The sequence below is a fragment of the Corvus brachyrhynchos genome, unplaced genomic scaffold (assembly GCF_000691975.1).
Source record: "Corvus brachyrhynchos isolate BGI_N302 unplaced genomic scaffold, ASM69197v1 scaffold146, whole genome shotgun sequence".
Taxonomy (NCBI): domain Eukaryota; kingdom Metazoa; phylum Chordata; class Aves; order Passeriformes; family Corvidae; genus Corvus; species Corvus brachyrhynchos.
Genome location: NW_008238960.1, coordinates 1,529,665 through 1,548,399, shown reverse-complemented (window position 1 = coordinate 1,548,399; position 18,735 = coordinate 1,529,665). Strand labels below are relative to the sequence as shown.

At 41.9% G+C, this 18,735-nt stretch overlaps 1 protein-coding gene across 4 annotated transcripts in view; it reads left to right on the top strand.

Moving 5' to 3' along the window:
- NFATC1 (nuclear factor of activated T-cells 1) overlaps positions 1-18,735 on the top strand; it is a 101,711-nt gene that overhangs the window by 70,046 nt on the left and 12,930 nt on the right. The gene's annotated exons all lie outside the window — the stretch shown is intronic.

The following is an 18,735-nucleotide window of genomic DNA, read 5'->3' as shown; positions in this document are numbered from 1 at the left end:
GCACGCTGCCCCCTCCCCCCCACCCCCCCTTCTTTCGAGTCCTGGTGGAAAAAAAGTTCAATTAATAGCCTGGTGGAAAGGTGCGAACTTTGCTTGGATTGTCTTTATATAGGGAAGGACCATTTCATTTCATTTACAATAATGAAACCACATAGTCTAAGCATTAAATGTTGTTTGTTAGCATAGAGCTCTAGCTGCATGACCAGTAGTTATGTTGTAATAACCTTAACTGTATGTTCTTGGCTTACGCCCATGCCAGTGACCTGTGGAGCTGCAGTGAAAACATATTTAACATTGTCCCATTCATAATGCAGTGAAACATCTGATGTGCAAATCTGTTCACTGAAACTAAATGTTAAACTGCTCTACTTCAGTTGAGAAGGTTCAAATTAAAAATGGAGGCGTATCTTTCAGCGTCACTTTTCAGTCTCTTTGCATCTGACATTAAGACTACTGCTTTTTCCCAGTTTTATTGCAGCCTTGCTGCTGCTTTTTCCTTTTTTTTTTCTTTTTCTGGTTTTGTGAGATTCTGTATGTGTATATATTCTACATGCACCACTGAATAGTTGAAATGCCGTGATAAACTTGTAAGACGCTAGTTCCCAAATAAAAGGGATAATATGGAATTCGGTTACGTGACCTTATTGAACTGCGATTTAGCATTTGCTGCTAAGTATCCCAGTAGTATTCTGGACCCTCACCTTAATGCAGGATGTGAATTCCCTTCCAATAGCCACGTAACTATATAGCATACCATGCTAGTTGAAGAAGAAATGTCACTTAAACGGCTGCATTGAAACTAACTGGTGCCAAGGAACATCTGAATTTTATTGTCCTTCAGGGAGGATTTAAGGACAATTCATTGCACTGGGTTTTTTTTAAAAAAGGACATTTTGTCACTCTATTTTAAACAGCATGTTACTCACTGAATTAGGATTGCAAATTAATATTCTGGAGCCTGAGTAGCAGCTCTTTGCTTTTGAACTCTAGGAAAATTATTTTTCTTAACAGAAGTTGTTACTGGTTACATGATAGAGAGGTCTCGGGAACTTTTCCTAATTAGGAGTTAATTAAGGTCATTAGTTTTGCACAACACATCTTTTGTGACAAGGTTTTCTTCATACAGTGTGCATTTTTATCACTTACCTATGCTGTAAGAAGCACGATTTCAACAAGCTAAATGAGAAACGTACACAAACCAAAACAAAAAGCCATGCCAGAATTTTGGGTTTGAGAGAAAACAGAATTTATGTAAGGAAAAGAATTTAGATAAATCTAAACGTAGTGTATAGCTGCCTTTTGCAGAAAAGCACAAGAAAGGGGCAGCCTTTACCTGCTTTACCTCTCAAAAGTCCAGCAACCTCTTCTCTGACAGAACCATGAAAGTTGCCTTTGGCTGGTCCCTAGTGGAGAGATGGGACTGTATCTCAGGGATGAAGGGTGAATGAAGTTCCTCAGCCATGTCTTCTTTAGGTTTCTCGTGGAGGAACAGAGGAACTTTGCTACCATGTGGTCTCAGAGAGAGGTTTTAGTTTTTCAGCAATGCTCATTCTCTCTGAAAAAGTGTAAATGGTTTAGCCTTAAACGTCATCTCTGTTCCATCGTTCTTCTCTGGGCACACATACATACCAGTCCTCTAACTGATGATCAGAACTAATTGTAGAAGTCACCATGTATATCTGCACCGATACTTGAGGCTGACTTTGAAGATCTCTTCAGCTAGCCAAATCTGGATATAGTTCCCTTTGGCATCCAGCAGGCTTTTAAAATTGTTCTGTGGCTGACAACAAGAACTGTAGACCAAGAAAGAGTTCATAGATGTAACAGTCCCTGTAACAGCATATAATAGGAAGAAACCCAAGCCTTTGTAGTTCAAAGAATTAAACACCACCAGTTCCCTCTAAGGGGGTCAATCAGAAATGGCTAAACTGATATTTAGGTTTGTCTCAGGGGTCACACTGATGGAGCTCAACCCACATGAGCTGCCTTTTCCTATCTAAACCTTATCTCACTGCCTGGAGAAAAGGTCATCCACTCTATGTATATCTGGAGTGGACTACTACCCTCTTCATATTTGTCTCGGTATCTGGATAATAGAGAAAGAAAGCATGCAGCAGAGGGGCTAAAGGCAGGAAGTGTTTCTTGTTGGATTTGTGCTGGCCAAGATGCTCTGTTCAAACCATGCAGAGCTGTGGCACACCTCAGACATGCAGCACAGGAGCATGAAGCTGGAAGCCTGTTTTAGGTCTGTGCTATATTCATTTCATGAAGGCAGCCTTTTACCACTACTGCAGATACTGGTTTCACATTACATTTAATCTGATGGAACTGCAGGCTTCTATGAAAAGGGTGGCCTCAATCCATCTTGCTCTGTCACATGTTCTTGCTGCTTCCTTCGAGTTGTATCAATTGATTATGGAGCAGCAGAGCAGGCTAATGGAAAATTAGCCTGCCCAAAACAGCAAAATCCACATCGTTTTCTGTTGGGTCAGCTCATGGAACCATGTCCAGTAGCTAGGTCCAGCCCTCAAGAAGAGGGGCAGAAGCAGGGCAGAAGCTGTGAGTTTAGGGGTGCTGCAGGGTCGCTCTGGGTGGCAGAAGCCGACCAATAGGCCAGAGTATGTGTGAGTTGAAGCCCCATCTGATGTGATCTTATCCTCCCCAGCAACTATCTAATCACTCATCCTGTTTCAGTTAAAAATCCCCTTCTCGTGCTCACCTGTCAGTTACAGAATGGTGGTGTCTGGGCTGCGTCACACAGTCTCAAAGGGCAGTTTGGCCTCTCTGGTGACTGCCTGGAAACCACCAGTGTTTGCTCCTGGTGTCCCAGGATGTGCTGCTCACTGAGATCAGCATGGAAAAGGCAAAGCATGTATGCAGCACCTTTGTGCCTGGTGCTGCTCCATTCACACCTCTGGCCATAAAGGTGGAACAAGGGATCGTGGGTTTTGATGAGTGGCTCGTACAAAATAGGAGCAACTCGTTTGTCCATGGGCCTGACTTTTTTTTAGAATAGGAGGTTTTTTTTAAGCTATCACCATTTTTAATTACTAGTATATCCACCTCTAAGCGTTTTTCTTGTTGGGGGAGTAGGTGGAATATCTGTAGCACTTGTGAACAATGTGAAAGCCAGAGACTAGTCAGGTGTACTTAACTGCATTCCTTTCCTGCTACTCCAAGTATAACAACTCTTTTTCTATTCCCTGATTATTAAATATTTTAATGACATTAAAAATTAAATTCTCAAAGCATCTCTCATTTTAATAAGTATATCTTCACAACATCTTGTAGCTATCTAATACCTCCAGTTTTACCTAAAATTATTTAAGAAGTGTGAGGTATTGACATCTGACAGGGGACTACCAGACAAATAAAATATCCAGTTGATTTTCCCAGATTATATCTGATAAAATTCTGGTTGCTTGTTTACCACTTCAGGGAGGTTTGATTTATGTATCTCATATACACAGAGAAGTCTTGGACCGGGTATAAACAGAAATCTTTTGGTTTCAGCTTACAGGTTCAAAGTAATATTCATTCATTTTGTTCTGGAGTATATTCAAATATAGACCATTTACACTGCAAAGTACAGATGGAAAAAACCAGTCAATGAATTTATATAAATATAGATCCTTTATATGACATTTTTCGCTTTGGTAAAGGTGGGTAGCTGAAGTGATATAAAGGGAGCACACAAAGAGAATTCCATTTTGGCAAGTAAGTTCTAGTCTTGGCAATCATATTTTAAATCAAAATCTACAGTAGCCACCTGGGCTACTCATTAAATGTGCTGTCCATTTCAGTATGTGAATATATGATTCCACATATAGAACATATTTAAAATGCAGGCTGTAAAGTGATACCTGATATATTATGGCTATGCTCTTGATACTGAAAGGTATCTGGCTTGGATACCAGCACCCGTTTCAAATAATTTTGAGTTCAGCCTCTTAGCAAAGATTATGGCTGACTGCCTTTGCTGGTTTCACAGGAAGATTTGATTAAAAGTGGTTGAAATTGTGACATTTATGCCTGGTCCTCTGCAAGAGTCCATGGTCCTTTGCATCTGGAGAGGGAGTATCTCCTGTTCTCTGCACCAGGAGCTCTTGCAGAAACCAGCAGGACATTGAGGCACTCTGGTGGGTGATGCCGGGACTGACAGTGTCTCCATGGGCATGTGCCACCCCTGCCCTAGACAGTGAAGGTTAAGTGGCGTTTGCCTTTCAGATCTAACCTGGGAGTAGTGTGGGGTGCTAGGGTGGTGGAGCTCATGGAAAATCATTAGGCAGGCAGGCAGGCTTGAGGGGCCTCTTTAGAACAAGTCCACACTGTAATTTCTTTTAAGAGAATACATGTTATTTAGGTATTGATGTGTCTGCTATACAGCCCTTTGAGACGTGAAGTGGAATTAGTATTGCCCAAAGAGATGGATAGTTTGGGGAAGCTACAAGCTGATGAGAATTCTTCCTGGTCCCTTGAACCAGATGTGAAAATTTACCTAATTTATATCTTTGACATCTTTATAATTATATTTTGAGTGTGCTCCTCTCTGCAGTTGTCTAACTAGTACTTGGGTCAAAAGCTATGCTAGTCTGCTCTTGAACTAATCCTCCTTCTTTTCTGTTGACTAGGGCAGCTCAGACAATTTTTCAGAATTTTAAGTGCTTTTCTTAGTCGTAGAAGAAACCCCAAGCCAGAGGCAGGAGAGTGGAAGTTCCCACAGCTTTCCAGATGTTCAGATAGCTGGGAACTGGCCAGGCTCACAGCAGGAGATGCTGAAGGTGACTTGAAATCACCTTCCTCATCCCCATTTCCCTTTCCTGGACCTAGTGTAGCCTGCGTAGAACACAGAACTGGGCTCCAAATCTTCCATTTTGCCAGGATGGAGAGAGTTCAGTTAAGCATGCTAATGCCAAGAAACATTTTTCAGGTTGTAACTGGCACTCCCACGAGCTATTAGATATTTTATCTGCAGCAGAATGACACTCATTTGTGAAATTATTTCCTGCTGTTAGAAACATCAAATAATGTAGTTTTCATTACAGATCAAAATTAAGCTATTTTGAAAAAGCAAAACATTGGTACTAACAGGAAAAAATGTATCACTTATATTCTCAGCAGATTTCAAGGTGTATTGTACATTCTGTAATCCCATTTGTTACATTAAGGCACAAAACTTTACAAAAGCAGTTTTTAATTGAAAGCAAAGCAGCATCCTGGAGGATTCTTTGATCAAGGTACTTGATTACTCAATGCTTGAGTACTGAAGGTCTGGTTTCTAATCTCAGATTTTGAGATGCAGTGCCAGCTTAGTTGAAACCAGGAGCACACTCCCATTGCTGGCCTTGAGTCCAGGGTTCCACATGCTGTTGAAAAAAATGTTTTCCAGAATGCCCTGAATCCTGTGTAGGAGCCAGAACTGAAATAACAGTATCTGAAAGAGAGATCTCCTGTCTGAAGTTTTGTATATTAATTCAGCCTCCTCCTCTGCACGTGAATGCTTTCATAAAGGTCTCTATCCTGATCTTGACTTGATCAGATCTATAAATCTTTGCATAGTAAGATGAAAATACACAGGCCATAAACAAAGGTATCTGATGTTTGGATATATGGCTAGCAGAAAGTATCAGAACCACATAATCATCTTTTTTAAAACAAGGAGGCTTTTGTTCTTGTGATTGTCTTTGCACAGCTGTGAGTTTTATAGCACCATGCCAATGAATGCACTCATTGCGACTTGTATTTTACTCTGCAAAGGTAAATTGGGAGTATTAAGCCCCCAATAAGTATGTAAAAGTGGCAAAACCACAGGTAAAGTGTTACTGAAAGCTGCAGTCTCGCCAGCCATTTCATTTTAAACATGGCTCTTTTAAAAATAACTTTTGCAGTAAAAGCTGTAACTCCTGGATGTAATATGAGCTATTGCTAATGTCATTCCCATGAATTGCTTACAGTGTTGAACCGTTAGATGTCTGACAAGTCCATATATCTCCTATACAGTATATATGAAAGTTTTTTGCGTCTAAACCATATGTTCTTTTTTTACTCCTCTATATTCTGGAAATGCACGTGGTTTGGTGATATAGTTTATTTGAACAGGAACCATAGCAGACAGAATTATTCTTTCGCTGAAATGTATCCTTTTTCATACATCTCAGCTTCATGATTAAAGCGATTGGCTCTTGAGGCGTTAAGTTTAGTCTGCTTCTGCCACAATTATGCCTTTGAAAACTCCTGAGTTCACTCAGTGATTTCCAGTAGTCCAAATGTCATTAGAACAACATGCAGGTAGTCTGCAAAGTCCAGTAACACTGTCTACACTTTTGGCTAGGGCGAGCTTTTCCCTTCCTCCCTCTTGGTGAAGCCTCACAGCTCTGGGAGAAAACAAATAGCTTTCCTCATGGAAAGTTTTACTTAACCTGGCATGGTTCCTGAGCCTAGACCCTCCTCGTCTCTAATGATGATTGAAAGTGTACATGCTACTGTGATAAAACATGCTGAGTCGTTAACATTTGGGGCTTGGGTTGTAGGCGATGAGTAAGGGAGGGCTGAAGTAATGCGTTCGAGTCAGACCTTCGGTGGACTTGCACGTCTGGGTTGGAGGGGGATCCTGTTACATGAAACCACACACCCACAGGAATGGGTTTGCTCTTTCTAGCAGGTTTGATGAATTGGGTCTCCCAGGAGGCCCACCAGAAGAAAGCTCCCAGAAGCACAGATGACCAGACTAGGTGTCTTTCCTGGTTTTCTGCAGCCCCAGGTGTGCAGTTGCCCGCAGAGCAGACCTGCCTACCTCTTAGCTGTGGTATGCTGTGAAATATAGTAGGGAACTTTTCTTTCTTTCAACGTCAGCACTTACATTTCCAGGGAGGTCCTTGAGTATAAGGCTTTCAAGGAAGTGTCAGTGATCCCAGACACTGGTGGAAGGAGCAGGAGGCTGACCAAGCAACAGGAAATCTGCAGAAAGCTGTATTTTTAGTGTTGAAAAAACAGCCTTTGTTTGATGTGCATCTGCACACACACCTTCTCGTTAACACTTGAAATCATTAAGTGTTTGTCTGAAGCTGCATTGCTCTCCCTCTTTCCAGCTGAGAGCATCTTGGAAGAAATTGCTTCTCACTCCCATGCCTGATTGATTCTTCCATTTCTATATCAATGGCTGTTGGTGTTGCCATTTCAAATGGTAAAGATTTTGTTGGTTATTTTCTGTAAGCTTTCTGTGGCAGTTGGGAGAGGAGAAGTTGCTGTATCTGAGCCTTGGTAACATTTACATCTGCTTTTAAGCCTGAAGCAGTGCCAAGGAAAATACATGGCTTGCAGAAGCACAAGCTTCGTGAGAAAGCTTTGTTCCGATGCAAATTATTTTAGGAATATGTTGTTTGTTTGAATCGTTTCTGCTGAGCTGAGCAATGTTAGCTGCTCAGGTGTGGCCTCATGCCTTGGCCTCTGTGCTCCTGATTCCTGAACCCCTTCTGTCAAAACACTTGTGGGGAAGTTGTGGTAGCAGCCCCCTCTTCTCGAGGGAGGAGAATATGGCACGGGCCCCCACAGCACCTCCACAGAGCTGGGCTGGTGGCTCAGCCCAGCAAACACATCCGTGTCAGAGGGAGCAGCCTCCCTGACTTCATGTACGGGGCACTTGGAGAGGCACTGGCAAGCTGCTGGATCCCCAAGCTGTGGGGGCCTGCCTCTGCTCCCACTTAAGTCAATAACACAGTTCCCTTTGGGTTCGTTGGGAACAGGACCAAGGGCTGGTAGTTAAAGCACACATAATAGCTGCATTCATGGAAGCCAGGTCCCTGATAGACAGGCAGAGAGGGAGTTTTTCCGAGCAGATTTCTGCACGGCACCACTCATTGTTTCATCTGCTTCTGCTGGACAGCGGGGGGCTGGGTCAGGGGCCTGATAGTGGCTTGACCATTGCTGCAGAGAGCAGGCTGCTTGATAACCTGGCTCTGGCTCTTTCCTCCTCTCTGAGGAGCTGATGCTGATTGCAACCAAAGGGGCACAGGCTTCCACAACAGGCTTATCACCAGTCTGGGAGGAAGCTTATGAAAAAAAGCAGACCCTCAAAATGTTCCCCTCCTCCTCTGTCAACTGAGGAAGTCTGCAAAGCCTGGGCACTGAAAATGCCTGGGAACAATCGGTGAGTAAGAAATACGGTAGGAAAACTGCAGTCCTGTTCCTCATTGGCCAGCCTGGCTGGGTTTGTCAGCAAACCAGGGAGCTGGACCAGCCCTCTACCCCCTTTACAGGCTTCACTTTGTCAGCAGGTCTACATTTTGCACACCATGAAACCTACTGCAAGACAAATAGCAGAAAGCTGAGTGAGACGGTACTGCAAGTGTGTCAAAACTCCCAAACCATATTGTTCCTGAGCATGTAAATTGCAGTATGAGTGCTGGAACAGTCTTGAAAAAGCAATGCTACAGGCTATCCAAATCCATAATTAGTGGATTAATTCTTTGATCCTTACATAGCTATAGCTTGTTATCAAAGCACCATGTAAACACAAGAATGTTCTTCACTTGCCTTTCCTTTGCATAACTAAAACATGATTTCTCTACTTAATTTTGACCCTTCTGCAGCCATAGTGCTGCAGAGAGTGCAGAAGACAAGATTTGACTCTTCAAGTCTGTTCTGTCCCAATTGCTCTTGATGTTAGATTTCTGTGGGAGCTAGGGCTGAAGATCTGTTCCATTTCATAGCTCTTGTGATACCTCTGAGATTGCAGAATAGGTATTGCTGTAGATATTATTAATCCATTTTGATACCCTGGGAGCAGCAGTCAGTTCCTTTTCTAGTGCTTCAGGGAAAATAGGTGTTTCAGTGCCACCTCATAAGCAAAATCTCCTGCAGATTACTTAAAAAGTAGAAAAAATGCTATTTGGGGTCAGAGGAGAAGCCTCCAAAAATACAAAACTGAAGAATATTTATTTTAACTTTTTTTCTATCCTGCATATGCAAATCCATACACAGATAAAGGGTGTCTGAAATGATCTATGAGACTTTCTATTCCAATTCTTTTGCATCTTTGTAGTTGTGGTGGGCGAGAGTGATCTAAGTCTCTTCTACTCGTGACTGACTTTTCTGAAAATCCTGCAGGTGCCTGTTGAGTAAAGCATTTTAGAAACATGAGGTCAGGTGGAGAAGCCCATCCTGTGGAGGTTCTGTTGTGCAGTCAGTTCCTGAACCATTGCAGCTCCATGCTGCTGCACACCTCTGACCTGTGATTGTCACTAGTGCTGGCATCCAAGCTTTTGCTTCCAGTTATTCTTCTGGAAGACTGAAGTGACTGGTAATCTCTTTGCTATTAGTTGACTTACGTTTTTTTCCTCTGTGATGATTGTGTTCCACTAAGCTCCAGACTGCACTTGTACTCAGCTATTGGCTTGAGGCTTTTCACCTCAGAGCATCTGCATGAGGCATTAGCAGCTTCTCCAGGCATCTTCTTATAGTAATGTCTTTGGGTCAGTAGTACTGGAAGGTTCAAATGTTCTTCTCAATCTAAAATGACTTTGTGTGAAACTGCCAAATAAAAAGAGAAACTGGTCCTGATTTTTTTCAATTACACTGTTTGTTTTCTTTGTCCTGAGAAATTTCCCTGCCTCATTAGCTGTTAACCATTGCACGACATACCATGGGCCCCAGCAGCCAAAGATTAGAGCTCCCTGAAGTTGCAAGAATTGATGCCATGCATATTCTGGTTTTGCAGAGTGTTGTAATGGGTCCAAGTTCTGGCAAGTTGTACCTCAGCCAGACACTGCACAAGATCTCTCTGGAAGGGCCATCAGAAATGGAGGTGGCTGTTCTGTTCCAGACCCTGAGCTCCTAGGTAACTCTGAAAGAGTTTTCAGACATTTTTTCTTGTTTTTTTCTTCCTCACAGAGAGTATGCTAGGATGAGGAAAGATCTCATTACAAAAGAAAAAGAAGCAAAACTGATTCTAGGGCAGAAAGTGCCATCAGCCACAGAGAGAAGACTATGCTTTTTGCATCAGCAGACAAACCCAGGGGCAGTGGCTGCTTCAGAGAAATTTCCAGGATTTCTCCCACTATTTCTGGAAACCTGTGCTGGGCCTTTACAGGCCAGAAAAGCACACACTACCATCTATTTAAACAACAGACTCACAGTTGGATGAGCTGTCACCACTTGGTAGGAACCTGCAAACCTCCATTGTTACCAGATAAACTGCTGATTTCTTCCCTGTTCAGCACATAGTCAGAGTTGGAGAGATAAAGGTGACCATGGCCTTTGGGGTTAGAGGGTTCAGACTTACCTTTTGCAGGCTGATATCCCAGATATTTCATGCCATTTCAATGGCAAACTAAAGCCTTTAAGAGGAACCAGCTGTGCTGAAGTCAAGGAAAGGTTTGCCAGAAGGACATGCTAATGTGAAAGCAGCTTCTTGTGCTATTTTAATAGCTAACTCACAATTCCAGAGATAGCTGCAGCCCTCAGCTGAGTTGGTGTGTGCTTGCTGGCAGAGGCAGATCTGTGTTGCAAGACTCCAGGACCCCTAGTCAAAGCTGGGGCTCTGCATGGGCTGCAAAGGATTCGGCACATTGGAAGGGATGGGAGGAAGCTTACGAACTTATGTACATACACACATGCACTTGCCTGTACTTCTCACCCTTTGTGACAAGTACAGGCGAGTGCATGTGTGTATATACATTTACTCTATTTGGGAAACTTAGTAAAAAAAAAGAACCTTTCTCATGAAGCTGTAGCAAGGTTAGCAAGCATTTTAAAGTTTCAGACTTCGAGTATGGCTGTGAAACTACCTGATGGCTTAATTAGAGTGAAAGAAGGCCTGAGAAAAAGAGAAATGAGAGGAGGGTTAAATATAACATCCCCATTAAAAAAAAAAAAAAAAAAGAGCATAGATGAATTCTGGAAGAAGAGGGGAAAGGATGAGTGTGGGTGTGAGAGAGAGGAGTTTGTCTAAAAGTGAAATGGTACAAATGAGTAGTAAGAGTCCAGGATTTGACTGCCATGGAAGAGTGTGTCTAAAGAATACCTCACTTTGCTCCAAAATAATTTTCTAATAGTTTAGTAAATAATAATTTTCTAATAGTTTAGAGAAAAATGAGAGATGTTGAAATGAGCTCTGTGCTCCTTAAACTTACATAGATCCAAGGAGAGAGGGTAGAGGAGCCTGTCTGTCTGTATTGATCTGCAGTGAGATGGCTGCATTGCCTGCAGGTGGAAAGGTTTGGTGGGCAGCTCCCCTGGGGCAGGACCCTCAAATAACCCCATGGCTTATTTCCATGTTCTATGGACAGGTTTTCTAAGGGGCAGGGAAAGGGCTTCAGAGCTGCCACTGGGTGGAGAAAGCTCCCATTGGGAGACTAAAACCCCTCAGAAATATGGTGAAAATGAAGGGGGTAGAAAGTAGTCTGTGAGTAAATGTAGTCCCATCACCTGAACTTAGTGAGAAGTTTTCATATCAGTTTTAAGACTTAGAGGGTAACAGGGCAGTCAGTAAAAATGAGAAAAATAAGAATATATTATCCATTGACTTTTCCCCAGTTGGAAACTACCCAAAAAAAATAGCGCTACAAGGAGTAGAAGTGATCAGACCTTGACAAGGCAGTTGAGGATTTGCAAAAGCTCACTTTCAAGGTTATACAGTTGAAGAATAAAACAGGAAATCCCCTTACTTTGCAACTTTCGAAAGATGGCATTCAAGTTACATTTAGGATGTGATCCAAGTGCCATGAAAATTTTTTCCATCAGCTTCGATGGATGTTCTAAAACAGGATGTGTTAAATCAGGGGAAATAATAACAGACTCTAAAGTAAATTAACAGAAGATTCACAACAGATTAAGAATCACTGTATTAAAGAATCAATTAGAGTTAGCTATTTACATAAAGGCAGAGTAGTAGCAAAAGAAATTTTTAACTAGAAAAAATCAGAACATCTGCTGAAGTTTCCAAAGCTATATTTAATATTATCTTAGGAAAAGCACCTGGACTGAATGGTGTCTCATCCAAATAAGTGTTTCCAGACCAAAATCACTTGGATACTTCTGAAAAAAAAAAAATCATCTGCTAAAGTAAAAGAGAAAACTCCTCTGTAATCCCTTCCCTTCCACTGAATTTTGTCATGAGGAACATCACCATCACCACAGAGCACCTTCTGCTGCCATGAACTATTTTGTTGGAACCAGGGCCGGCCCTTGCATAACAGTACCATCAGCGAACTGTAGGGTAGACTTTATTATTATAAGGAATATTTTGGATTCAAGGACTCAGCACAGAGGAGAGTATGAAAAGTGAGCAGACTTCGGTAGAGATGCCAGATTTCCTGCCAAGAAATCTACAAATGGATGGACCTTTTCTTTGGATGTTAGATGAATATTCAGAAAAAAAATCTGCTTTTGAAATTTGCAGTAAACCTACTGTAATTTATTTTAATGAGGAAGGGGGTAAGATACAAGGCTGTCCACGTCTCCTGGTGTGAGTTGTGACCCTAAAAACGTTTGGTCAGCCAGCCGGAGGTCAGCCAGACGTATACCTGATGTTTCAAGGCTATTTTTATGGTTTCTCTGATGATAAAATCTAGATTTCTGCAGCGGCCAACAAAATTTCTCTGCTGTCAGTTAAGACCCTGCTTCAGGGAGGAGCTGGCAGATGCTTGTGACGTCAGGTGAGGCTGTATCATGCTTTGTGTCGTGCATGGTCCCCTGAGGGATGCGGCCACCATCCCCCTGTGCCTATTTTTGGAAAAATGTCTGTGTTCAGAAAGTTGTCTGAAGGCAGATTTACATTTCATATGAAAAGCTTTCACTGGGGGGAAGCACCACTGAAGGGGGAAAACCCCACATCTTGTGACATTAAAATGATTGTAAGAATTCTTCGGTAAGATGTCTAGGTGGGAATATTTCTCATAATATGGAAAAGACATCTAGATTTTACATTGCTGCTGCAAAATGAAAGTGTTATGAATGGGAAAACTTACCTTTGGGTATTCTTGATAGAGGCAACTGGAGTAAGTCAGCATAGAACAATCTAGTTGTAGTGCAGCTGCACTGATTTCTACCTGTTCAGACCCAAAACCAATTCTTCTAGCTACATCCTTACTTGAGATTACCTTGCTTTTAAGTACTAACAGACATTTCTGTGTATCTTTTTCTTTTCCTTTGCAAACTTTTATTTCTGTTATGTATCTGTATCTCATGTGCCAATGGAAATCAGGAAAGGAAATTAATTTGTATGAACGGACTTCATAATCTTCATGATTTACCAGTAATGAAATCCGGGTTTGCAGAATGAGAAATAATAGGGCTTTTCCAAAATATCTTAATCCTTGGCTCTGATTAGTGGCATAAAATGAACCATTCTTTCCTACGTGTCTAAAGTCCAAATTGTGCTCCATGTGATATTCTTTCCAGCCTCATGTCAGTAAATAATTGCCATGCTGCTCTTTAGTCTGTCTCTGACCTTCCCTATGCTCACTTTTCTTGAACAAAAGTTGGGAATTGTTGCAGATTGATCTCCTACTGTGATCTGATCTAGTCTAGTGTAAAAGGAAAGCTTGTTAATCCTACTCCCAAATTCTTTACCCAGTTTACTATAAATGTACTGCTCTATAAGCATACGTAATACAGCACAGCCATAACAGTGCTTAAAACAGGATTAGGCAATGCCTCATATTTTCTAACTACTTCTACTTTTGCAGGAATACAAATTCACTTTCTTTGTATTGTCAAGGGTGACTTCTTTTAAAAAAAAATGATTTAGCTAGTTTCAGTTTTATGATTTTATGCCAGAATATTGTCTAGTCTGCCTAAACTTGGCCATTTTGTTTAATTACCTGAATATGAACCAAATATGGTTCATATCTTAAGGAGCCTCTTTTGTGGATGGGAAGAACCAAGTACCTTAACATGATCTTGTTTTAACAATTAACAATTGGCAGCTGTGCTGTGTACTCAATGAAGCAAGGATTTTTAGTCCTAGAGAAATGGTTTAAAATCTAGAAAAGAAAAACTGCATACTGCTACTAAAACCCTGTACATTGTTTTCCACAGTTCCCTAGAAAGTGGGTAGGGCTCTAGGATCAAACTGTACCCACATGCATATGAACTAAAACCAACACACTGAAGTTAACACAGAAATGTGCTTGTCCTGTTTGAGTGGTGGAAATCAGAAGTAAGTCTGCTGACATCAGGGAAGTCTTGCATGCTTCAAAATTCAGGCAAAATAAGAGAATAGATCTACTTGCCTCTTTTTTTAGTCAACATTAAAACATTTCAAATGATCTTTTGGGAATAATGAACAAAATAGAATGTTTACAGTACAGTGACTGATATTTTTTCCTGCCAAGCCATCAGACCAGTACATTGCACATTTGTAGACCACCTCTGCATATATCTGTCTGTGTTTAATAAGAACTTGATGCAAAGCTCACTGAAGCGAGTAGGAATTCTTCTATTGTCTCCTGTGCTCTTTGGATCAGGCTCCAATTCGCAATCACGATAACCTATCACTTAATGCTCTTTTTAAAAGCCCTGTGTTAAAAAGAAGTAGTGCATGAAAATCTCTAACACTGGGTGAAAATTTCAGGACCCAAAACTTGATACAGACTCAAGTTATGGTTCCCAGAGTAACTGTAGAATTACATTAATATGTTAAGGTTAATGGCAAATACAATAACCTGAAATACTGCCCGTATTTCACTAACTGGCAGTGTTTCAAGAACACTCCCTTTGGTTGTTTGGATGTGCTGATATTTAAAGCAGTGTTTGTGTTGGTGGCAAGGGATCTCAAGGAGATCTCAGTATGTTCTTGCGCACTGAATGGTGCATAAGTATATTTCGTATGAGTGCACCATGTCTGTTTCTGTCCCCCTTTATTCCAGTAGGACAGAGACATTCTTCTCCTGCCATAGTTCTCATACAAATATGTAAGGTCCCTTTGTGGGACCAATTTGGAAGTCTCTTGAGTGGCTGTACTCATTCATGTGGTTTGTAATGAGACAATGATAACACTGCACCATATGTTCTCCGTGGAAAACAATGTAATTTCAACAATTTTCCATGTTCTGTCATGTTTTTCTCTAAAGACTGGGCCTTCTGTATATGTACAAAGATTTCTGTTGCAGCTCTCCATAGATAGTGACACCAAAGAGAAAGCATGAAAACTTCTATGGCAGAACATTCATCCTCACTTATCTGACCCTCAGAGACATTAGCTAATCGAGGCACGATACTCCGTACAATAGGACAAGTGCTGTAAAGCTACCTCTGTTATCCCAGCAAACATGGAGACTTATCATTCCCATGGCCATTTACAGGATTTGTTTTCTTCTGACAACAACATCCACAGCCTATGGTGCTATCAACTCCAACAATTAATCTGATGCTGGCTCTCTGTGTTATCATCTCCCTAATAAGTGTCTTTTTTCTTCCTTTTTTTTTCTTTCCCACCCCGTTTGTGAGAATTTCTCCCCTGGAGCTCTTCTCTATCAGGCCCGTGCAGCTGCTGTTATTTTAGATATGGCAGGAAGTAGGTATCGGAAAACAGCAAGAGCTCACAGCACTCAGAAAAATCTAGAAATTCCTCTGATTTACCCCAGGCTCTGGCTCCAATCAAAGCTGGTCGAAAAAAGAAAATGAAAAGAGAGAGGGGGGAATGTTGGCGGAGGGAAAGGCCCAAGCAGACAACTGTGTCTGGGCTGCGTGTGTTAGGAAGGAGAGTTTCAGCCATCACCTCCTGCAGGGTACTGGGGGGATGCTCTACATGGCCGTGTGGGATGGGGAATGCTTGGCTGGGAGCAGCATTCCATGGCAGAGCTGGGGCCGGCACCCTCTCCAACAGCCAAGAAAACCCCTTCTTGCCTCCCCAGGGACATGTGTTTCTCATCCCTTTTTCACATTCTCCCCCTTGCATGTCCGGTGCGTGCCTGAAGCAGATCAGCTTCCCCGGCCATCCGGCAGCTCCTGTAAATGCTTTTAGCAGCACTTACCAAGGAGCGCCAGCCAAAGACACTGGTGGAAAGTCACTGGAGCAGGAAACCTACATCACTACTATTATTATTAGTAGTAGTATTAGTATTAGTATTATTACCACTATTATTTTTATTATAATTTTACAGCTTAGACGGGATACTTCTTAATCTGCTCAGCAAAGATATTTTTAGTCACTCCAAGTGCCTTTTAAATCAGACTGACTTTGGAGATGACTTCTGAAAGAAAAGAAGAAAAACTATAAAGAAAAACACCTCCAAACCCTTCATTCAGCAAGCAGTTTAGAAAAGAAGACACCACCATCCCCAAAGATGTATGCAGAAAAATTACTACCTTTAGAACTGGCTTTAATAAAGAAATTGTCCTCTTTGACACCGCAGATAAGGAGGATGATGTCCACCCACAGACATCACACTTTGAGACATTTCTTTTTTAATTACAGGCTCCAGATGAGATTTGTTAGAGCAGGGAAATGTATCCCATAGCGACTGATGTCAATAGCAAGCAGTCCCTAAAGCCAGCCAGGATTGGGAAAGCCATGCTGTTTGCTGCTTTTGGCACTGCTCCCTGCTTTCACAATGTCAAAGTTAGAACCGCCTTTATATGCACTTTCCATTTTTTTTTTCCACAGTAGCTGTTGCCAGCAAGCTGTAAACTACCGTATATCACTCAGATTTAAGAACCTAAACTTTAAAACAAATTAAACTCTTGTTGACATTGTAGTAAAAATCAGAATCGAACTGAACAGCTCAGTAAAACTGCACTTCAATTATTTTATGGATTTAAGATTGTTTTCTAGGATTCCCAGACTCCCAATACAGTGAAGTTATTTCCTCTTGGCAGATGTCTGGAAAAAAAAATCACTGAATGGATAAAATTATGTGGCAGACACTAGGTTGAAGCCTAAAGGGAGGAAATAGTGTCTCCCCAGCACCTGTAAATATTTGCTCTGTGTCTTGACCAGGAGAACCTTTCGTCCATGCTTTGAAAGACAATTTTCAAGGTTTTTATTTTGTGAGTTTTTAAGAAAATAGAATTTTCATCTGTCAAAACCTAGTTTCTAACTAGGTGTTTATGTGGGTTTGAATGAGAACAGCAAACACAGATCTGACCCACCCTTTAGAACCACGTCCAAGTGCAGGTAAACGCATGCAGCACACCAGTGCTCCCAGTCCCTGGCCTCTGCTTATCTTTCATTTCCCTACTTAGCAGTTAGTGTTGGGTATTCTTTTTATAATTCTCTTTTATTTTTCCTATTCTGTAAAATGGAAACAAAGGTTTCCATCTGATTAATTGCCAGGTTTCCATTCTTTTTAATGTTTCCTCTCAAAACAGTTCAGAATGAAAGTATTTCAGAAATGTGTGTAGAAGGAAGCTACTAGAGATAATAATTTGTTTCATGGAACTATGTTTTACAAAAGGTGTGGTGCACCAGAAGGGCTGTTGTGTGGAGCAAACAACAATCAATTTGCGCAGCCTTTCATCAAAACCTTTGTTGCGCTTTTATCTCATCAGTGGAATGTCCTTGATATCCCCAAAGCTCCAGCCTGAAAAGCGTTTGGTTCACAGGGTCTTCAGCAAGAGCTGATTCTTGCTGGGTTGCTCTAGTCGGAAGGATGCTTCTGAAAAGAGAGCCAGATGTTGCACATATGCAATGCCCACAGCTAGGTCCTGTGGTGTGCATGTCCTGGCTGAGCTCCCCAGGGAGCGGGGCCCTGCCTGCCCCTTCAAGCAATGCATAGTTATGTGGATTTTCCAAAGCTGCTGTGTTAGCCTCCATGCTTTTACCTCCTGCTCTGAATTAGCTGGTTTGACCTGACTGAATCTCATGAAAGCAGCCAGTTTTCTTCATTGTAGAATTAATAAATTTTTTAAAGCTCCTCTTGAATTACTGTTAAAGTTCTTCCACTCATTTTGTTGCCTGGAGCACCTCTCAAAAGCACAGGCCAACTCCTGCTGGCATTTGGATGTGCTGCAAGATCACAGCCTGGGCCATGGAAGCACCCTGTCATTTTTGAGCTATTGAGAAGCAAGGGTTTTGAAGTCCAGGTACTCAAAAAGAGACAGAAAAGAAGCCCGTTGCACATTGCGAGTGATTGGAAAGTGTAATGCAAACATTTTGCATAAGATTTCGGGTCCTTAAGTGTGTTTGAGAGATGAGTGTTGTACACCTGCTCTCAAGTGCCTTTTTCCTAGTTCTCTAGTGCTGGCTGCAGGTTTACAGTGCTTTATTCTTGGGGCAGAATCAATTTCCTCTCTAGAGAAGAGCACTGAGCATCATCAGGGTTCTTGTGTCAAGCACTGAGATGCAAGGGGGACGGTTGTCTTCCCTGGGAGCCCAGCTGTGATTCTTACTGAATTCTTGCAACCGTATGTGGTGTTTTTACTGTTGACATTGCTCTGTCAATCCAGCCAGAGCTTGAGCCATTCTGCAGCTAGGCACAGCATGTGGGAGAGGAGAAAAGAGGAAAAGACATTTTGTCATGTTTGCAGCTCTGTAACACTGGGACCATGTACAAATAACAGTATTCTTTCAGCTGCTATAATCTGAGATGCTTGCTGTAGGTGGTTTTAGCATCCAAGGAGTACTGGAATCCAGGAACAGTCTGGGTGCAGTGACTTTCACAGCCACATCTCCACACTGGGGACAGCATCTACTAACACCCACCTGGGGGTTTCCACATCGTGCCCAAGCTGCATTGGTATGTCTCCAGTGTGAGTCCACTTAAATCAGCCTTTGGATCAGACCTTCCCAGCCAA